At 43.1% G+C, this 23,576-nt stretch overlaps 1 protein-coding gene across 2 annotated transcripts in view; it reads right to left on the bottom strand.

Annotated features, from left to right (window-relative positions):
- rasgrp3 (RAS guanyl releasing protein 3 (calcium and DAG-regulated)) overlaps window positions 1-22,922 on the bottom strand; it is a 50,488-nt gene extending 27,566 nt beyond the window's left edge. The window contains exon 1 of one of the 2 annotated variants that reach the window (XM_042011160.1): window positions 22,768-22,922. The gene's annotated coding sequence lies outside the window, so the exon portion shown is untranslated. Of the gene's footprint in view, window positions 1-12,737; window positions 12,820-22,767 lie in introns of those variants that run through there. The other variant, XM_042011161.1, reaches the window with a different exon arrangement.
- Window positions 22,923-23,576: the final 654 nt, after the last annotated feature.

Here is a 23,576-nt window from a genome sequence, read left to right as displayed (position 1 = left end):
GTCAAACTCATAGTTGTTGAGAAGCATTTCTTTCTTTTTTAAAAACACATTATGGCCTTTGTTTGAAAGAAGCTGAATAGAAAGGTGGTCAGAGAGAGAGACAGTGGTGTAGCCCAGTCAACTTTTCTTCAGTCAGCATTGTGTATACTCACTTCTAAACCCCAGTTGATGCGAATCGACGAAACGAAAGTTTCCACATCCTCTAAGACAGGAAACAAACACAAGCTAACGTCTATAAATCATAAGCGTTCAGCAGCTGAGGCTTAACAGTAGGTAAACAGTATTTTATAGTTAATTTGGTTCCACATTGTCTCCAGAACCACATGCTCATATTTTCCTCATGTCAGCTGTAATTCTGAACTCGTTTTCATGTCAAATCTTCTTTGATATAAAATTCAAAGGGACATCATGTAACATGTTATTTATGTCTTTTTTTTCTCTTTTGTGTGTGTGTGTGTGTGTGTGTGTGTGTGTGTGTGTGTGTGTGTGTGTGTGTGTGTGTGTGTGTGTGTGTGTGGCAAAGCTCTGGATTTACTGGTCAATCTACGTTCCTACCCTCACCTATAGTCATGAGCTGTGGGTAGTGACCAAAAGAACAAAATCGCAAACACAAAAAGCCGAAATGAGTTTTCTCCGCAGGGTGGCCGGGCTCTCCCTTAGAGATAGGGTGAGAAGCTCGGTGATCCGGGAGGGGCTCAGAGTAGAGTCGCTGCTCCTCCACACTGAGAGGAGCCAGATGAGGTGGCTCGGGCATCTGGTTAGGATGCCTCCTGGACGTCTCCCTGGTGAGGTGATCCGGTCATGTCCCACCAAAAAGAGGCCCCGGGGAAGACCCAGGACACGCTGGAAGGACTACATCTCTCGGCTGGCCTGGGAATACCTTGGGATCCCCCTGGATGAGCTGGTGAATTTAGCCAGGGAGAGGGAAGTCTAGGTTTCCCTGCTTAGACAGCTGCCCTGCAACCTGACCCAGATAAGCAGCAGAAAATGAATGGATGGATGGATGGATGGATGGTCTGTAAAGTCAAATAAAAGACTAAAAACTCAAATAAGTTCTAACCGTCTTGTTTTATTCTATAAAGTCTAGCAGTGGCTGCAGGACAAAGCTGGAAAAAGAAAAACTCGTAACACCTGCAGCAAATAAGGCAAAGTCTGCTGCAGCAGGAGAAGAGACCAGGATCCTTACTTCTAAACTGGTGTATGTACAGAAACTGGCATGCACCAGTTCTAGTCAACTTCTGGGATTTATAAAAACCAAACTGGGTGGGAAAATGTTCCTACCTCCACGGCTACTCTGAAGGCCAGAGAAACTGCAACACCAATGTTATTACCTTTCATACCACATATTTGATATTAAAGCCGTTTGCAAACATGAATAAAGAGACACATTTGATTTTAATACTCCTGAAAGAGCATGCTCACACACAATCAGAAAAAAAAATCAGTATGTAAAAGAAAAGCAGACGTTTGTTATTAATCAGGAGCATGACCAGGAAAACAAGTTCTGTCATTGTGGAACAAAACTTCCATTCAGACTAAATAAATAAGGCGACAGACTCGAAAATCACAAACCAAGTGTAAAAATGTCACCATGACAACAACAGCCACTTCTGGTGATAATGATTAATTAACCACATATATGAAAATGTTGAAAAAAGCTTAGCTTGTTTAGGCGGGTCGGCTGCTTGTTAAGGCGGGTCGGCTGCTTGTTTAGGCGGGTCGGCTGCTTGTTTAGACGGGTCGGCTGTTTGTTAAGGCGGGTTGGCTGCTTGTTTAGGCGGGTCGGCTGCTTGTTAAGGCGGGTCAGCTGCTTGTTTAGGCGGGTCGGCTGCTTGTTTAGGCGGGTTGGCTGTTTGTTAAGGCGGGTTGGCTGCTTGTTTAGGCGGGTCGGCTGCTTGTTAAGGCTATGTCACGCAAATCGATCTCTATGGCAACGTGTCCAAGCAAGAACACACACAGGCAGTAGCATATCACTTAAAACAGATCAGAGCTTTACACATAGGCAAACACGGCTCGAGTAATGCAGAAAAACACGTTATTGTAGTCCAGTAAAGTAATTGTTATCGATTTTTTTTTTTTTTTGATAACAACTCGCTGCTGTTTACTGTACAAACTTAACGGACATTAAATATATTACAAATCATTTTAATAAAGACAACTATGGACTACAACAGTTCCTAAGTGCAGCCATCTTTAAATCTGAAATCGCGGGGATCTCCAAAACTTATGAGCTCACTACTCGGAAAAACAACTTCACTTAGTCATTTCTGGCAAAAATTCCTCGGAATTCTGAGGAGAATGGGAATGCACCATAAGTGTGGTAGAGAGAGAGGGGGGACTGCAGGAGAAAATGAAAATTCTGTAATTCTACCGTTAACTTACAGCTACTTTAATTTCAGTCAGCTGTTTTAATGCACATGTGCTGCTGATTCTTAATAAAAGTGTATTTAGAGCTCAGGGCTGTAAATTAAAACTGTCTCTTTGGTTACTTGACAGAAAAGATTATATCTAGATATATATTGTATATCGTGATTCAGGTAAAAATATGGAGATATGAAATTAGGGTCATGTCGCCCTGCCCTACGATGTTCATTATGTGAAATCTGTGATTGCTGGTTAAGAGTCTTAACTGTTGGTATTTCAGTCTCTGATTGAGGGCTGATAATGTCAATAAGAGGCTTTCCTAGGATTTCAGTTGTTTTAAAATCCTGAGTATGAAAGCAGAGACAGCAGGAGGGTTTTCATTTACGCCTCAACTTTGTCTTTACCAGCTGTTTCATTTTGTGTTAGTGAATCAAGTTTGTCATCCTGCAAACAAAATCTGCCTGAAAAATTCAAGTTTGTGAATGTGCAGAAAGGACGGTTGTTAAACAGATTTGTATTTGTGGAAAATGTAAGAAGTTAGAAGGTGAAAGAGGTGGTTTGCAGAGAGCATCTGGAGTCTCTGACTGAGAAATATCAGTTTATCATCTTCTCTTTGAGACACAGTCGGACCACCATCCATCTTTAAAATGTCTCTACTCCATGTTAAGAGCCTGTAGCGGTGTGGAAGGACAGGAAGCTGACTGCTCTCTGATTGGACAGTTTGATTAGGCACCATCCAATCAGATAGAAGTAAAAAGGAGAGACATTCTGGACCGACGGAGAGTCCTGTTTCCCATCAGGAGGAAATTCATCACGCAAGGTGCTCGCGCTGTCATCGCGGTGGATAAATTATTTATTAATGGACAGCTGTACCGCGACCCGGACATCACTCCGTGGCTCTACTGACTTGGTATGTGCTTTAATTTTCCTGTTTTCTCACTAGATCATGTTATATCCATAAAACTGCCATAAAAGATAATTTAGTTAACAGTAAATCCACTGCCCGTCTCCACTACACTGCTCTCAGCACAGATGAGTTTTTTAAATTACTTTTTTCATTTGGCACTGTCGCTCTTTTCACTCTTTACACTTCTTCTCTCCGACCCTTTAACGGTTACCGGTAACACTTGTCATTGTATTATATACACATCAGCACTTTTCACGATTCACAGGAACACACACAGAACAGCACAAGTGCACATACATCACTGTCACAACCAACAGGCACATACACATGCACGCAGAGAAGCAGTGGGATGCACGCACACACGCTTCAGTAATATGCATATAGCCCTCATTTCTGTGGTTGGTTCATGAACGAACTCACATTTGTCACTTGGAATGTGCGTGGAGCTGGCACAAGGGAAAAGAGGTTAAACATTTTTAACCGTTTGCAAGAAATGAAAGCAGATATAATATTACTCCAAGAGACTCATTTATCAAACTCAACAATAGATCTTCTCTCAACAACCCAGTTTCCACACGTGTATTCAGCTTGTTATAATTCTAGGCAGAGAGGAGTAGCAACTCTTGTTAATAGAAGGTTAAATTTTGATATAGATAATACAATCATAGATCCAGAAGGCAGATTTATAATAATTACATTATCTATTAAAAATGTTAAGTTATGTATCGCAAATATATATGGTCCAAATGTTGATGATCCATCCTTCTTTCACTCCGTCTTCGCCTCACTCTATGGTCACTCAGATAACACATTAATTGTAGGAGGTGATTTTAACATTATACTGGAGAAAAAAAGTACCACAGGAGCTCATCGAGTCTGGAAATCCTCAGAAACTGTGAAACAGTACATGAAGGATTTTGGTCTCTGTGATGCTTGGCGCTCTCACCATCCCACACTAAGAGAATACACCTTCTTCTCTTCAGTTCACCATTCCTATTCTAGATTAGATTATTTCTTAACTAGCAGCTCGCTGATGAATGACATGTCAGAAATCAAGATCCATCCTATTAGCATTAGTGATCACGCACCAGTATCATTCACTCTGAGAAGTAAGAGCAATAAACCAGCAACTAGAAACTGGAGATTTAATACGTCACTACTTAAAGATCCTGAGTTTATCAGCTATTTCAAAAGAGAATGGTCCTTATATCTAGAAAATAACGACTTGCCAGAAACTTCAGCAAGTGTTCTTTGGGAAGCAGGAAAAGCAGTAATGAGAGGGAAAATTATTTCCTTTTCTTCTCATAAGAAAAAGAAGGAAACTTTGAGAATTTCAGAGTTAGAACTCAGAATTAAATCCTTAGAGGAGCTTACCATGTCTCCCCAGAAGAACACACACTAAATGCTATAAGGAAAGCTAAACTTGAATTTAATGAAATAATAGATAAAAAGACGCAATTTTTGGTGCAAAGACTTCGCTTGGAGAATTTTGAGCATGGAAATAAATCTGGAAGGTTCCTGGCTAATCAGTTAAAAACAAATAAGGAGAAAACAACCATCTCCTCTGTCAGAGATCCAGAAGGAAACATCAGCCACGACCCTGACAAGATAAATAACACTTTCAAAGAATTCTATAAAACATTATATACATCGCAACTAACTACAACAGATGACAATATTGATAAATTTCTTAGTAACATCAATCTTCCACAATTAAAACATGAAGATAAAATGGTCTTGGATTCCCCCCTTTCAGTCGGCGAACTCCATGAAGCTCTCGAGCATATGCCCAACAATAAAGCTCCAGGTCCAGATGGTTACCCAGCAGAATTCTACAAAGAATTCTGGACAATGCTGGCACCCACTTTCTACAATATGATATTAGAAATAAAGGAAAAACAAAAAATACCTTCAAATATGAACCTAGCCAATATTACTCTACTATTAAAACCAGGTAAAGACCCGACACTTCCATCCAGTTACCGTCCAATTTCATTTATAAATGTAGATCTCAAAATAATTAGCAAAGCTTTGGCCAGAAGAATAGAAAAAATAACCCCTCTAATAATACATCCTGACCAAACAGGCTTTATTAAAGGTAGACATTCCTCTACTAACATGCGTAGATTAATTAACATCATAGATTATTCTACTCTACATAATCTGGAATCCACAGTAATTTCTTTAGACGAAGAAAAAGCGTTTGACCGAGTAAACTGGAAATTTTTATTTGCAACGTTGAACAAATTTGGGTTTGGGTCATCTTTCATAGATTGGATAAAGATATTATATAACAACCCAAATGCATGTGTGAAGACCAATGATCAAACCTCTCCAAGCTTCTGTTTGCAGAGAGGCACCAGACAGGGCTGCCCACTCTCTCCATCACTCTTTGCTATTTTTATTGAACCCCTAGCTGCTGCCATAAGACAAAATAAAGAGATTAAAGGAATCCATGCTAAAAATATAGAACACAAGATAAGTCTTTATGCTGATGATGTATTAATTTCCCTCCAGAACTCACCGACATCTCTCCCCCAGACAACCACACTTATTAACACATTCTCATCAATATCTGAATACTCTATTAACTGGTCTAAGACTATTATTATGCCCATCAACTGTGACCTACAAAACATACCCAATACTACAATACAGTCTGGAAACATTAGATATCTAGGCATAAACATTTCCCCCAGGCTATCAGAACTAACAAAGCTAAATTATGTCCAGCTACTTAAAGCAATAGAGGATGATCTCTCACGGTGGAGGCGCTTACCCATATCACTCATGGGGAGGGTTGCCACAGTTAAAATGATGGTTCTATCTAAAGTAAACTACCTGTTTTCAATGATACCCACTAAACCATCCTCCAGTTGGTTTAAGTCACTGGACTCACATATATCTAAATTTTTATGGAAAAATAAGCCTTCACGTATCAGTCTAAAAACTTTACAACAGACTAAAGATAGAGGCGGATTGGAGCTACCCGACTTTAATCATGTTTTCTTAGCTAACAAGCTGCAGTATATCTCCAAATTGCTTAAACCTAGCAGTCTGGATGAAACATGGTTAGATGTAGAGCAAGCATTGTGTGAGGATGTGTTTATCTCTGATCTGCCATTCATCAGCTCAACCATCAAAACACATAAGTGTTTTAAAAGCATCAATATCAGTTCCTCCTTAGTGGCTTGGTGGCATTTTCTAAAAATAACCAAATCCTCACTTTTTCCATGTAAGTTTACACCCCTCTGGAACAACCCTGACATCCTGCAAAACAAAAAGCTTATCAATTTTACTCAATGGAAAAATAAAGGAATAAAACAGTTAGAACATATAATAGAAAATGGAAACTTCTTATGATTTAATATTCTCACTTCACAATATGGAATCAGTAGCAAAACATTTTTAGAATATCACCAGCTTAAATCTATTATATGTAAAAAATATACCATTAATCAATTAAACTTACAGCTACCTATTAGGGTGGCAGAATTCATGAATCTCAATGCCCCAAAGCTATTATCAAAAACATATAGACTATTATCTAAACTAGAAGACTCAATCTGTCTTCCAACTTCAAAATGGGAGGGTGACTTATCCAGTAACTTTAATAAAGATAAATGGTCACAAATATGTTTAAACACCTTTAAAATGACTAAAAATTCAAATATGCAACTAATGCAATTCAAAATTCTGCATAGAACTCATTATACAGGACAAAGGATGTTCAGGATGGGTCTGTCACAATCAAACATCTGCACACACTGCAATGAAAACACACCAGATAACTACCTCCATGCCTTGTGGTCCTGCACACCTGTCCGCAGGTTCTGGCTTCAGGTATGTGTGGACATGTCAACATGGTTTAAATGTAATATTCCTATAATCCCCGCACTATGTCTACTAGGTGACTTGGGTGACATTAATATGGCAATTAACTCTGCACACATGATACGCACAGCATTATGCATCGCAAAGAAAACTATCCTTGTGAACTGGAAAAACAAAAATAATCTGTGTATTCAGCAGTTTAGGAATCTCTTAGTTGACCACATCAGTAATGAGACAATGTCTGCCTCCTTAAATAACTATTCGGCTGAATCTCCTTCCTTCTGGTCCCCTGTGCTTAGTTCCATCACTTAGTGTAGGTGGAGGACTGTGACCTCGTTGTTATGGGGGTTTGAGAAATGGCCAGGAGTGACTGGTGGTTGCGGGTTCTTTGTGGTTGCCCGTGATGCGGGACCGGGCTGCTCTGCGGTGGGGGTGGCTCTGAGTCTGTCCCCGTCGGGGGCTGTGGGGGCCAGCAGTTGGAGTCGTCTCGTGGCGGGGGGTGAGGCCACTGGTGGTGCCTGGGTTGGTGGGCGTCGGTCCTGAGCCAGGTGGCCGGGCTATTCTGGGGCGGGCTGGGTGGGGGTTCTGGGCTCTGGTGCCTGGGGGTGGTCCTCCTCCCTCTGGGGTGGTGGGCTCCGTATGTGCCTGGGGTCTGGGCCTGCCCGGATGTGCTGCCATGGTGTGGGTTGGTGCATGCCCTGGTGTCTGGTTGACACCCTGGGACCCAGGGTATGGCCCGGGGGCAGGGGGGGTACAGGGTTTTGAAGGAGGGCTGAGTGGGATTCGGGGGATTATAGGGGGAGGTGCTGGGGTGTGAGACAGGGATGCTTGTATGTTGTGTGTGTGTCTATACTGTGGATGTTTGTGTGAATGGGGGGGTATGTTTGTGTGCGTGCGTATGCATGTGTTAGGATGAGTGGGGGTGTGTCTGGGGAGTGAGAGTGGGAGGGTTGGATGCTGTGCGAGTGTTTAAATTTTTTGGGTGGGGCTGAGAGGGCATAGGTGAGTTATGATGAGTAGGAGTATGCAAGGAAATAGGTGTGTGCATGTGTTTCTGTGTGTGGTTGGGGCGGGGTTAAGTGCACTTGTGGGGGGGGGGCTTGGGCAGGCCTGGGGGTGGTGGGCCGTGGGTCTGCCGCTGTCCCCATCCTCTCATTCCCCGTTAGGGGTGTGGGAGGGTGGGAACTTTCTGGGGTGGGTGGCGGCTCACTGGCTGCGGTCCCTGAATGGCCCGGTCGTGGGGGGCGGCCTCTCCTGGCCTGTCTTGCCCTGTCTTGCTTCCCTCTGGACGTACATCCCCGGACCCCTCTTACTTCCCGCTCTCTCTGTCTCACACACACACACACTTAGGGAGTTGGGAGGCGTGGAGCCATGCGGGGTGGAACGGAGGAGACCATTCAGTGGTCTCCTTGGATGCACCCCATGGCTGCTCGCCTCTCAGTTTTAATTGCACCAAGACACCAAAACACAAGAAACACAACACACAAACAACACCTGGGGGGCATGGCATGCGGTGCATGGCGGGCGGGGCCACTTAGGTGGCCCGGCTCGCGGCTCATTGCAGTCACTGCCCCTCAATTTTAATTGCACACAACACACACTACATAAACAGTCAGGAGCGGGGAGGGAGAGGGTATTGGGGACCTCTTACGCCCCTGCTCCTCCTGTGTGTGGCTGGGGGGGGGGGGGGGGGGGGGGGGCTGCCCCGGGGCCGGGTCCCGGGATGGCTGCGCTGGTGGGCTGCTGGCTCTATGGGGGTTGGGGCCCGCTGTCCGCTGGTCCGCCTGGGGTGTCCCCCACGGGGCATGGTGGGAGGGTTGGGTGTGGCGTGATTGTGTGGTGGTGAGCGATTGTGGGTGCGGCACGGGGGAGGGTGTGAGTGTGGGGTTATATGGGATGCAGGTTGAAGTAGATGGGGAGTGGGGGGAGGGGGCCGATAGCACCCTGGTTCCCGGGGTGTGCGGCTGGAACATCGGGGTGTGTGCTGGCCTACGCCAGGTGGCTGTCTGGGGGGGCCTGGTCCTCCTGGGCATGTTGCGGGCCCTCTGCCTTTGGGGGGTGGGGCGGCCGCCTCTGGGCTCCTGGGGCCCTGGGCCCTTCGCTTGGGCTGCCCTGGGTGGGCCGGTCCCTGGCGGGGCTGGCGGCTGCTGATCTTGGCCCACTGGGGCCTGTGCCCCGGGACTGTGGGGGGCTCTTGCTGGGGCTCTCCTCTGCCGCCCTTCGGGTGGGGCTGGAGTTGTCTTTGTGGTGGGGTGGCATGGGTTGGTGCTCCGGGTCTGCTGCTGAGGGCCCGGCCCAGGCCCTGGTCTGCCTCTGGCCTCCGTGGAGGCGAGGTCGCATTTGCATGATCTCACACGCCGCTCTTCATCACTGATCATTCCTTGTTTCTCATGCTCTGCATGCTGACACAGTCACTGAGTTGTCTAGTGGGTCTTTAATATTAAGCGATAATTATTAAAGGGAAAGGAAAAAAAAAAAAAAAAAAAAAAATTGTATTTTTCCTGTGAGTTAGTATCTGGTCGCTGTTATGTCTTTTTGATTTGATTTGGTTATTATTTAAAAACTCTTAATGACTGGCAGCCCTGTTTTTTTTTTTTTTTTTTTTTTTTTTTTTTTTTGTTGTTTGTTTTTTTCTGTGTGTGTGTTTCTGCTTTTATAAAAGTTGTAGGAAGTTTTCTGGTGTGTTCATGTACAGGTGTAACAGTTTGTTATCTGGTGATGGTGTGGATTGAAGGGACGTTTTCCTTCTGTCTGTGATCTTTTTGTCTCCTTTCTTCTTTCCCTTTTGCTCTTTTTTTGCTGTTTTCCATCTTTTTCTGTCCCCTCCGGTCAGGTCCAGCAAGATTACATAGATTCCATGATTCAAAGTAAATAAATAAATACATTAATCACATTATCAAGAGGAGCCTTACCCATAGGCCTCCCCTTGGTAGAGCAAATTTGTTCAACACGATACAGCAACCAGATTATCATTTTGCTTGCTATGATGCTGGACAGGACAAGTTAAAAAAAAAAAAAAAAAAAAAAAAAAAAAAAGATAAAAGTAAAAAGACAGGGACAAAATTCTCAGATGCAACTTCAGAGTCTCACAGACTGGACAGGATGTTTGCAAAAGAACTTGCATTATTTTCCACAAATACAAGTCTTCTTTACAGCCATGCAGAGCCTTTCTGAACATTTAAACTGGAATTTTTCCAGCAGATTTTTTTGCAGGATGATAAATTTGATAAACTCTGAAATGATTTGTAAACACTCATTTACAGCTGCAACATCTTTATGACTTTATACTGAGCCCACAGACAAGATGTGTAAATATCAGTATATGTGTTACTGATGACGAATAAATGAAGATGGTACATAGCACAAATGAAAAAAAAATCAGATTTGCCTAAAGCAAACACGATCTGACTCTGAATATCTCTTTGGATTTATGCAGCTGCAGATGTAAACCTCTATCAGATCACAGCACAATATGGGAATAATATCTCTGCAACTCTGATCAAGTGAAGCAAAACAAAATTAAAGAGGTTTACGTCCAGATAGTTTAGGACTAGTCTCTAAAGTGGACATTTTGGTTGAGTTTGACACCTGCTGTTTTTAAAGTCCCCCCATTGGGGAGGGGGGTCTCAGGTTTTAAAAGTTTGACTCTTTATTGACTAGCCTGTACAGAAGATGTTAGCAAACACAAGGACGCAGCGATGCTAACATGTAGCATACCAACATGACAAGGAGAAACTCAGCTAAAAGACTCCACCAAGCATCATCATCCAAACCAAACACAGTTCAGACCCCAGCAGTTTTATGGGAATGTAGAAACCAGAACAGCTCTGTCCACTTTAGAGCTTCTGCTAATTTCTCCACACAAACCAGGAGTCACATGACAGCAGAGACTCTGCTGGTTCCAGAGACGTCTGTCTCATCACGGTGGGACAGAAACTCTGGAGCTAGCAGCCAGAACCAGAACCAGGTCTTACTGTTGCTGTTTGTGGTGAAATTTGATTCCAGCTCTAAAAACTCTGTTAACATGTTCTCCTATGACTCTGCCTTTGTTTGACATGAACCATGAAGGTCTTGCTGGTTTCCATGGCAATGAAGAAGGTTTATAGTGAAGGGTTCACTCTTCCCATCATAGACTATCTTGGGCTTCACTTCTTTCTGGATCCTCATGGTGTTTCTAAGGTGAATGTGGCAGCTATCCCTGGATCCTCCTGACTCTGACCATTGATAGTCCATCGTCGTCGTCATCATCATCATCATCATCATCATCATTATCATCATCATCATCATCATCATCATTATTGGCAGATATCTTCCTGAGATATTTACCTGCATAACACCTATTAAACACCTGGAAAACTGCTCAGGTTCACTTTTACCTTCTACTGTACCACAGTTACTTTACTTTCCTAGGATTACTTTGCTCATTTCTAGGATTACTTTACTCATTCCTAGAACTACTTTGCCTATCCTACAGTTACTTTAGTTGTTCCTAGGATTAATTTACTCATCCTTGGAATACTTTTCTTATTGCTAGAATTATTTGACTCATTCCTAGGACTACTTTACTCATTCTTAGGATTACTGTACTCATTTCTAGGACTACTTTACCCATCCTAGAATTACTTTACTCTTTACTAGAACTACTTTACTTCTACAATTACTTTACACATTTCTACGATTACTTTACTCATCCTAGGATTACATTACTCATTCCTAGGACTAGTTTGCTCATTCCTAGGACTACCTTAAGTCATTCCTGGGACCGTTAGCCTTCAGGTGCTAATAGCAGCAGACATTTATCTGCCTTATTTACCCTTTATGAGATTAAATTTGACCCTTCAAGGATTCAGTTCCTGTTCTCAAACATCAGTTGCACTTTCAGGTAACTGATGTTTTTCAAACGCTTCTTTGTGCATAAATAAGCCTGCTGTTTGAGGCTCTGTGATCACACGACTTAAATAAACACCTGAACTTTTCCATGCGTACTTGGTCTCGAAGGGGAGTGGGATTTGTAAACAGTCAAGTTACTTTTCCAGCTGAAGCTATGAATTAATATGTGAGGAGAGTAAAAGTAAGAAGAGGATAATCATGACAAGTTCATGACAGCGTGACACACCGACAAGCCAACAACAAAGAGGCCTTTCTGAAACTGAAAGTGTGGACATCACATCGCCTGCATGGTGTTTCAAACATTAACGTGTTATATGTCAGTTGCTGCTGTGTTTCTCCTGCTTCTGGATTCACCGCTGAGCTGCACATGTTCTAATCAGCGGTGCCCTTTAGCAGAACTTGTGCTTGTTCTGCTTGACAATGGGTCACAGTGTCTGCGGCGCTCGTTCACACATGCATTATTCTGTCCTCATGTCCAATGACATGCATGGCTGAGGGGTACACACACACACACACACACACACACACACACACACACAGAAGGTAAATGTGTCTAATACAAATACAAAGCCATAGCGAGGATACTGGTCCAAACACAGCCAGTGCTGGGCTGTAAACATAAGATCTGCTCTTCGGAAACACTACGAAGGAAAACAAACTAAGCACTGAGCTTCTTTCTGCAAGATTATTTAGAGTAAACAAGAAATCTGAGGAACTACAAAATAACAGAATCCGCTCTTACCGCTCAAACAGCAGCATGTGGGCTCTTATCCAAACTAAATATGGTCCATGCAGTGATAAAGTGCTGCTGCTGCTGCAGGCTGACCAGCTCAGACCGACTCCCATGGTGGAGCGTACTCCGCTCTGACCTCCTCCACAGCCTCCGCCTCCTGTTGGTAAACACAGCAGCCTGGAGCAGCAGCAGCTTGCCATGTGACTTCACACACAAGTCGTCAGGATCTTCCACTGACGCTGATTCTAGTCCCAGCCTTCAGACTGAGATTAAATTATATGAATAATGTAGAACTTTGTGATTTGAGTTCACGTGTATTTCTTTAATAACACTCTGTTCTGATTGAGTCCTGATAAAAAATATTTGGATTTTAATGGCTAAATGTTTCCCTTTTTCAGATGATACACACCTGAAACCCCAGCAGTGATGTAGGAATGGATCCTGCTGCAGCTGAGAGATTTGACCTGTAGGTCAGATTTAAACTCCAGCAGCTGCTTGACAGAAATGTGACCCGGTCTGGGAATGAAGACGATGTTCAGAAGAGACTGAACAGGTTGGACTTTGCTGATACAGACAGATGTTCAAACAGCTGGCAGGATTGCATAAGCAGATCTCCCTCTGTGTTTGTGGCAGTGTGTTCATGTGCCTGTCATTATTCCTGCTAGTCCCACAGTCCTTCATTAGCTTTAAATAAGCTGTGTTTGTTTCTGCATCCGTGATGAACCCCGCCTTCATCTTCTCATGGTGAGTTTGCTTTTATTATCACCCATCAGTGTCCCTGGAAGTAAATTATAACAGAGACATAAAGTTTCTGATTTTGTGTGGGCTTTAATAAAAATGACTGATAAAAGTTGGTTAAATTCTTTCCCATTGCCAGACCCAGTACATATTTATCTAATAAATTATTTTATTTATTTATTTATAGCTATCTACTATTAGTTTTGTATTTATTTTCAAAATATTTTATCTATCAATTGTTATTAAATTATTTAATATTTAATTTTATTTTATTCTTGTTTAGTTTTGTATCTATTTTGTTTTGATATTTTTGTAAATAAATTCAGGCATTAAGCGGTTAATCCTCCGTGTTCAATGCATTTGGAAATAGAACTATCACATCTTCCCAGGTAAGAAAGCCCACCATGAAGGGATGACATGACACTTTCTGGGTTTCTCTTCTTTCTCTGCAGGTATCCCCTCTTTCCTGTCCTCTCCACCCCCAACTGGTCCAGGGAGATGGTTCTGGCTTCCTGGTTCTGGTTCTGATGGAGTTATTCCTTCATGGTTCTGGTTCTGATGGAGGTTTTCTTCCTGTTTCTGGTCCTGGTGGAGGTTTTCTTCCTGGTTCTGGTCCTGATGGAGGTTTTCCTTCAAGGTTCTGGTCCTGATGGAGGTTTTCCTTCCTGGTTCTGGTCCTGATGGAGGTTTATTTTTTCAGGTTCTGTCTTTCTGCTTCATCCTTTACGTTTGTATCTCAGCCCGTTTTCAGAGAACTTTCGGATGCATAGCCAGTTGAAGCAAATGGAGCAGTACCACAAGAAACCGTGGAGGCAGTGTTGAGCAGTGTAGCTGGTGAGCAACAAGTGAAAGAAACAAAGAAGAACCCAAGAAGTATTTAATATCCTCACAGACCACCTCCGTCTACTGCTCTGCCTCTATCATGATTCTCCATCATCTCCATGTTTGTTATTGTCTGAACTGACATCAAAACTCTGAACTGCCCTCTGGTGGCTAACAACCATGCTAACGTAAGGGATGCATGGAAGCATGTGACGTTAGACAACATTTGACTATTAAAGGGGGCTGCACGGTGGTGTGGTGGTTAGCACCGCAGCCTCACAGCAAGAAGGTCGCCTGTTCGAGCCTCGGCTGGGGGGAGGTTTGAACCTGGGGGGTGGTGGCCTTACTGTGTGGAGTTTGCATGTTCTCCCTGTGTATGCGTGGGTTCTCTCCAGGTTCTCCGGCTTCCTCCCACCACCCAAAGACTTGCATGCTAGGTTAATTGGTTATTCTAAATTCTCCCTAGGAGAGAGTGTGCATGTGAATGGTTGTTTGTCTATCTGTGTTGGCCCTGCGACAGACTGGTGACCTGTACATGCTGTACCCTGCCTCTCACCTGTTAAAATGCTGGGATAGACTACAGCTCACCTGCGGCCCGTAACAGAACAAGCGGTCAAGATAATGAATGAATGACTATTAAAGGCAGCAGAAATGAGGCTTTAACTAGCCCACTCATTTGCTATCAAGTCTGTAGCCGCTGCCATAGTCTTATTTTAGACCTTTTTTCTGCATCATATACTGATTGACCCTTGACAGTGACCCTGTGCCTGATTCTCTGTATGCCAAGTCCAAAGGCCCATGTTTCCTCACATACATAAATAGCAACATCAGTTTTAAATGCTGTCATACATCCTTGTCCTCATACTTCCATGCGTATTATGTGTTGCCATGGTTGTTAAGTCAATTCCTCCACTAGCGGGCAGTGCTGAGTTCAGAGTGGTATTACTTCGTCTGCTACATCAAGCGTCGCATCACGTCCCTGAATTATATGCGTATCCAACGTAGAAGATGGACGAAACTGTCCTCCATCTGCATCTCTGTTTTCTGCGTCGAGCATAAATGGACCTTAACTGTTTTCATTTACCGACTCACAGATCAACTGGCCTGATGAGACTACAGGAAAGGAGAGTCTGAGCCAGGTAGAATCGACTATAGATTAGCTCTATTGTTCCATTTAAAAGAAGATGGTGTTGAGTCAGCAGACAAACAGATGGACAGAGAGGGATGTGGAGCCAAAGAGCCTCTGAGTGTCTTCATGGCCTCTGGCCTAAACATTTGAATGCATATTCAGAAAGCATGAATAATTCAGATAAATGCTGACCATTTGGACATGTAATGTAACTTGTGAAATCCACTGAAAATGTGTTTCTTCAAATATTGATGCTTCAGACCAGGCTGCTGCTGGTTGTACAATAATATCAGACTTGTTTTCTTACCACACTTCCTGGCTCTTTAATACCTGACAATCACTGTCTAATTGCACATCCTCTCCATGTTTGTTGTTTACCAGCATCTTCTAATGGCTGCAGAAGTCATGAACATGACTCCATCTGAATCTTTGGGCTTTGGTAGAACAGTAGGTTCACAGCATGAATGTGGAGCTGGTAAATCTGCAGGTGAAAAGCTGAAAAATGCATCTATAATAACAAGTTTGTTGCTGTTTTTCTGCACAGTTCAGCTCCACTCTGGCTGTGTTAGTCCTGGAGGAACTGCACTGTAAAACAGAAACAGTAAAAAATAAAAAAAAAAGTTGAGTGAACTTTAAAAAGTAAGGGATCCAGCTACTTTTTGAGTAAACCCAAAGAGTTCTGGTGTTGTGTGAACCTAAATTAAGAGGGTAACTCAAAGTCCATGCATCCATTTAATTTTCAATACCACACATTTCAGTTCAGGGTCACAGGGAGCTGGATTCTACCCCAGCGGCAACAAGGTGAGAGGCAGGGTCCACCTGGACAGGTCACCGGTCCATTACAGAGAGAAAAACTCACACAGAAAGGGAGCAGGGAACCTTGTTGCTGCAAGACAACGGTGCTAACCACTGTGCAGCACAGGAAGTCTGAATTAAATAATAAATAGCAGCTGAAGCTGGAGGTTTTCCTTCCTGTTTCAGGATTACCTCCCTTCTCCTTACCCAGCAGCTAGCAGCACCTAGCTTGAGGGTTAGCTCCCTTCTCCTTACCCAGCAGCTAGCTTCAGGGTTACCTCCCTTCTCCTTAGCCAGCAGCTAGCAGTACCTAGCTTGAGGGTTAGCTCCCTTCTCTTTACCCAGCAGCAGCTAGCAGCATCTGCTTCCAGGTTAGCTCCCTTCTCTTTACCCAGCAGCTGCTAGCTTCGAGACTTGGGGTTGCTGGAACGTGAAGAGCTGTGTGGTGTTTATTGCTAAAGCTGGTGGCAAAATATTTACTATTAAACAGGAAGTTTCTCACAACTTCCTCTCTAATTCAGACCAGCTGGTGTCTGTCTGTAGCTCTGTCTCAAATGGGCCACAACATGCCTTTAACACAAGGCTATAAAGACTTCGGCTTCTCCTCCAAACAAAAACAGTTGATTTTTGAATACTTAGCTAGTCGTGCACATCCCTACTTTCTAGATAATTTCAACTTAACCATCAGTTGTTTCAGTTCAATGACATAAGAGGACCTCAGTATATGTCCTAACTTTGTTAGATAGTTCTACCTTGGGTTACCCTCTTAATTTAGTTTCACACAACACCAGAACCTCTTCCATGAGTTTACTCAAAAAGCTTTGGATCCGGGTGCTTTATTTTTTTTAAGTTAACTCAACTTTTTTTAACAGCTGTTCTTTTACTGTGTGGACATGGTTTGAGTGTAAAATGGTTGAGCTGATTGGATCATCTACAATAAGCCGGGGGCACAGTTTACAGAAGATCTGGAACTGAAACCTTCTGGATACTGAAACAGCTTTAAATAAAGCATCCATACATCCTAAGGAAACACACACAGATACAGTTGTAGATGACTCATGTGTTAAATAGCCTGCATCATAATTCTTTAGCTTTGCCTGGTCATATGTATGCTGTAGAGACAGCGTAAATAATGCTACAGACTTTTATCAGCATGTCTCAGCTCCAGATGTAAGCTCAGGAATTTAGAGAATGTTTTTGTTTCACAATGATTTATAAATCCTATCAACATATTTTATTTCCAGGAGAAGATAAACATGATATCAGATGATGAAACTGAGATATTTCACCATCTGATGGAAAATATGAGCTGATAAGAGAGCCAGAGTCTCCCAGATGGAAAGATGGACAGAGGTTCACCAATCTGAGACAAACTGGCTCTAAAAACTGGAACAATTTCAGAAAAATGTTACTTAGACTTTGAAAATCCACCATCTACAGTGTAGAATATCATCAGAAGATCCAGAGATCAAGGAGGAATCTCTGTGTGCATGGGACAAGGCTGGATGCTGGTGATCTTTTGCATTAAAAGCAGACATGATTCTCTACTGGAAACCGCTGCATGGACTCAGGAAGACTTCCAGAAACCACTGTCTCTGAACACAGTTCACCCTGAAATCCACAAATGCAGGTTAAAGATCCATCATGCAGAGAAGAAGCCAGATGTGAACAGGATCCAGATCCAGCGTCATCATCTCTGGACCAAAGCTCATTTAAATGGTCTGAGGCAAAGTGGAAACCTGGATGAAGATGTGAACTAGTTTGTGGAAAGCATGGACGGCGTGTCCTGCAGACTAAAGAGGAGAGGGAGCATCCAGCTTGTTATCAGTGGACAGGTGAAAAGCTGCATCTCTGATGGGATGGGGCTGCATTAGTGCCTATGGCGTGGGCAGCTTCCACATCTGTGAAGCTCCATCAATGCTGAAAGTACATGGAGGTTTTAGAGCAACATCTGCTCCCATCCAGACAACGTCTCTTTCAGGGAAGGCCTTGCAGATTTCAGCAAGACGATGCTGAACCACATCCTGCATCCATCACAGCAGCATGGCTTCACAGGAGAAGAGTCCGGCTGCTAAACTGGCCTGCCTGCAGTCCAGACCTTTCACCAGTACACAACATCTGGAGCATCATGGAAGCAGGAATCCAGCAACCAAGGTCCAGGACTGTAGAGCAGCTAGAATCCTGCATCAGACCAGAATGGGACAACATTCCTCTCCTAAAACTCCAGCAACTGGACTCCTCCCTTCCCAGATGTTTCCAAATATGTTAGAAGAATAGATGCTACACCATGCTGAACACCACCCTGGAACTACTTTTTACACCATGCTGAACACCACCCTGGAACTACTTTTTACACCATGCTGAACACCACCCTGGAACTACTTTTTACACCATGCTGAACACCACCCTGGAACTACTTTTTACACCATGCTGAACATCACCCTGGAACTACTTTTTACACCATGCCGAACGTCACCCTGGAACTACTTTTTACAGATGGCTGTTAGAAGAAGAGGGGTTGCTATACACATATAAGGTCAGTGCTGTACTTGTCAGCTTATCATTCGTGTGCTTCTGCATGTGTTTCTGAACCAACCTGCAGTCATTCAGTCTGTCACATTCTAGCTGTCCAGCTTGTGTATTTTCAGAATATGACATCAGATGTATGTGAGATACACCTGAAACACACTCGCATGCAACGGCCATAAATTACAGCTGAGATTCAACTTTGTTTGAACTGTGCTACTCTTGTCTCAAACGGAGCGATGAATCGGCTGTCATACAGTCCAACAGTAGCTCCGAGGTAAACCCATACGGGCTATTATTACTTTCTGTTGACACACATGTTCATCTGCAGATTAATGACCCTGGCTACTGTTCCACAGAAGCTCTTGACATTTGCAGAGAGAGGATGCTTTGTTGTTCATCACTCAGATGGAAGGGGAGCTCACAGTTTCACGTCATTACCAGAGCTGCTGCTCTTCACTGTGCTCTGGTTTCCTTTCCATCAGGCTTCACTCGTCATTGCGCTGATTTACCAATGCCTGATAACAGCCTCTTCATCTGAGGACACTTGTTTTTATCAAACACTCCACATGATGTTGACATTCATAATGAAAGTAAATGCATATGCCTGCACCAAAGGGCTGGATGAGCTTTTACCCTGAGACAATAAAAATAAAGCTTAACGTCTTCATGATAGAATAGCTCTTTACAGAAGGGCTAGCATGAGACTCAGAGCCAGAATCAGAAACCAGGTCTCTCTTTTGCTGTTCTGTGTTGAAAAGTTTAGAAAAAGAGGAAGGGGGTTTTATAGCGTAATAAGCACTCTTTGAACAATATACAAGCTTTGGGTTCACTTCTTTCTGGAACATTATTAGTGTTTCTACAGTGAATTAAATCATTTTTGATAACTTCTCTTGTAGGGTTGAACCAGGATGCTTTCTGCACCAGCTAATGCCAGTTTATTTTAGATGATTTAAAAGAAACACAATTCAGTTCTGTTCAAAACACAAGCAACCGTGCAACGTGTAAAAAGCCATAAATATGAGACTAAAGCAGAAACAGCTGCTTTCATTCAGGCTGATATTTTCTAAAATGTCAGCAGGTTTGTTTTGGAGATGACTGGATGTGTGTTACTCCGTAAAACCACATGCGACTGCTGCCAGGCTCCTGACGGGATGAATAAATGAATCCAGAGTCAGATTTCCATCGGTGGCTACGCAGGAGACAGCCAATGAAGAAATTATTCTGATTAGGTGATACATTTGTTGGCTGTGGCTGTTTGCACCTGCAGCATGGTGTTAACAACGTTGCAAGGAGGTGATGAATGCTTCATCTGTTGCCACAAAGAGCTGCAATGCATGCTGGGATGGTGAAAGTCTGGGCGAATAATGATGTGACATTTAACAATTCAACAATGACTGTGTGCTAATATCAATACCCTTTTACTGACAAGGAAACACTTAGACATGCATGTTGGAAAACATCTGAACAAATAAATAATTGAATCTCGTTATCAGGATGTCTGGACTTTGAGTCTGAAGTCAAAGCAGCAAAACCAGGACTCATTTTGACATATACAGCACAATATGGTGAACTCCACATTCCACTGAAATCTGACCCGGTAAGTTTTGACTCAGCTAAAATAAAGTAAAACACATTTATCAGGATCTGATTTTCTCATGGATAACCTGAAACAGGACTGTTAAAGGATCAAAATACAAATCCAGTCTGCTGCCTGAAAGGTTCTGACACTGCGTAAAACATAAATAATAAGAATTTAATTATTTATAAACCTCATCAGGTCATCTTTTTTCCCCAGTAGAAGATCAACAACATTTCAGATAATGAAACTGAGACATTTTACCATGTGATAGAAAATATGAGCTATATATATAATAGTGAATCTGATGAAACAACATGCCTGAAAAAAGTAGTTCCAGGGTGATGTTCGACATGGTGTAAAAAGTAGTTTCAGGGTGACGTTCGGCATGGTGTAAAAAGTAGTTCCAGGGTGATGTTCAGCATGGTGGAAAAAGTAGTTCCAGGGTGATGTTCAGCATGGTGGAAAAAGTAGTTCCAGGGTGACGTTCGGCATGGTGTAAAAAGTAGTTCCAGGGTGATGTTCGACATGGTGTAAAAAGTAGTTCCAGGGTGATGTTCAGCATGGTATAAAAAGTAGTTCCAGGGTGATGTTCAGCATGGTGTAAAAAGTAGTTCCAGGGTGATGTTCAGCATGGTATAAAAAGTAGTTCCAGGGTGACGTTTAGCATGGTGTAAAAAGTAGTTCCAGGGTGATGTTCAGCATGGTATAAAAAGTAGTTCCAGGGTGATGTTCAGCATGGTGTAAAAAGTAGTTCCAGGGTGATGTTCAGCATGGTATAAAAAGTAGTTCCAGGGTGATGTTCAGCATGGTGTAAAAAGTAGTTCCAGGGTGATGTTCAGCATGGTATAAAAAGTAGTTCCAGGGTGGTGTTCAGCACGGTGTAGCATCTCTTTTTTCTTCTAACATATTTGGAAACACCTGGGAAGTGAGGAGACCAGTTACTGGAGTTTTAGGAGAGGAATGTTGTCCCATTCTGGTCTGATGCAGGATTCTAGCTGCTCTACAGTCCTGGACCTTGGTTGCTGGATTCCTGCTTCCATGAAGCTCCAGATGTTGTGTACTGGTGAAAGGTCTGGACTGCAGGCAGGCCAGTTCAGCAGCCGGACTCTTTTCCTGTGAAGCCATGCTGCTGTGATGGATGCAGGATGTGGTTCAGCATCGTCTTGCTGAAATCTGCAAGGCCTTCCCTGAAAGAGACGTTGTCTGGATGGGAGCAGATGTTGCTCTAAAGCCTCCATGTACTTTTCAGCATTGGTGGAGCTTCACAGATGTGGAAGCTGCCCACGCCATAGGCACTAATGCAGCCCCATCCCATCAGAGATGCAGCTTTTCACCTGTCCACTGATAACAAGCTGGATGCTCCCTCTCCTCTTTAGTCTGCAGGACACGCCGTCCATGCTTTCCACAAACTAGTTCACATCTTCACCCAGGTTTCCACTTTGCCTCAGACCAATGAGCTTTGGTCCAGAGATGATGGCGCTGGTTCTGAATTCTGTTCACATCTGACTTCTTCTCTGCATGATGGAGCTTTAACCTGCATTTCTGGGTTTTAGGGTGAACTGTGTTCAGAGACAGTGGTTTCTGGAATTCTTCCTGAGTCCATGCAGTGGTTTCCAGTAGAGAATCATGTCTGCTTTTAATGCAGAGGATCACCAGCATCCGGCACACAGAGATTCCTTCTGATTCTCTGAATCTTCTGATGATATTTTACATTGTAGATGGTGGATCATCAGCCTGAGGAACTTTTATCTGAAAATTGTTCCACAGCTTTAGATCCAGTTTGTCTCAGATTGGTGAACCTCTGTCAATCTTTCCATGTGAGAGACTCTGCCTCTCTGAAATGCTCCTTTTATACCAGTCATGTTACTGACCTGTTGCCAGTTAACCTGATTAGTTGTCAAATGCTCCTTCAGGTGTTTCTGGTTTGTACCAGTTACTTTTCCAGCCTTTTGTTGCTCCTGTTCCAACTTTTTCCAGACATGTTGCTGCATCAGATTCACTATCAGCTCATACTTTCATCACATGGTGAAATGTCTGTTTCATCATCTGATGTGTTGTTGATCTTCTACTGGGGATAAAATATGTTGATAGGATTTATAAATCATTGGTTTCTTGATTTATTTACAGTTTACACTCAAATCAAAGCTGAAGGAGGTCCAGTCAAATATTAGTGTGGCTTCTTTTACTTATTTGACTGTGCAGCGCCTGCAAAAATTCACATGTTTTTGTTTGGGGAACTGTGGAAATTTAACCCACTGAGATGATGTATTTATGTTAAATTGCAAGAATACTTCATAAATACTAATTGTATTCATGTTAGTGGGCTTCCCATGCAGCACAGTTAAGACAACAACACAAACACCAACAAACAAAAACAGTAGAGTCTATACATTTTCATCAATGTGCAAAGTGGAAGCAACACGCAGTGATTTGAACCTCATCCTTACCTCATCAGTCACCAAGATCAACCTGCACAACTCACGGATCCAGTGTTTTATAAAGTCCACATGTAGATCTGCAATAAAAAGCCAGTTTAATCCAAGCAGCTACAGCCAGCGGAGCTCTCCAGCTGGACCTCTGAAGCTCTTCGTCCTTCTCAGCCTCCTGTAGTAAAGCTGGGCTCAACTCCTCAGATCTCCCTGTGTGAGTCTGTTTGTCTAAACCACCACTAGACTTCCTCCAATTCTTTCCCAACTTAGTTTTCCTGCCAGCGTTGGTTGAACTGGGCTAAATTTAGACCCACACAAGGTAGAGTGGAAAAAACTAAAGCAGGAAATGAATCACAATACGCTTGTGAGCATGTCCATGTTTGTTTCTCTGTCTTCCTGCAGCAGGGTCAGCCGTGATAACACTGGTCAGTGAATGCAACACAGTGGAGAGTTTAGCTTGCGGTAATTGACGAGCAGGGTGGAGGGAGCACATTGTTGCTGTGTGCTTGTTTGAAAGGGTCAACCCATCATCCCATGATCTGCTGTAATGACGTCGTTCACATTGTTTTGTCTCTGAGGTTCTAAATATGTTGCCCAAACAAAAGCTGTGACAGCACATCCTGCTGCCTGGCTGGACACAAACAATCCAACTCCAACTTTTTATTGGCTCACCATTTCAGTGTTTGTGCCACAGTGGAGGACGAGGCTGGAGTTCAGAGTTTCACTTACAGTAGGGGGATGAAAAGCGGTTCACATTTACTCCCCAACAATTTTCATGTTAGAAAATGTGAACAGAAATATAGGAAATAATATTCTACCTGCTGATA

This window comes from Melanotaenia boesemani, chromosome 16 (genome assembly GCF_017639745.1).
Source record: "Melanotaenia boesemani isolate fMelBoe1 chromosome 16, fMelBoe1.pri, whole genome shotgun sequence".
NCBI classification, from domain to species: Eukaryota; Metazoa; Chordata; class Actinopteri; order Atheriniformes; family Melanotaeniidae; genus Melanotaenia; species Melanotaenia boesemani.
Note: the sequence above shows the minus strand (reverse complement) of the source record. Positions and strands in the feature narration are given on the sequence as shown.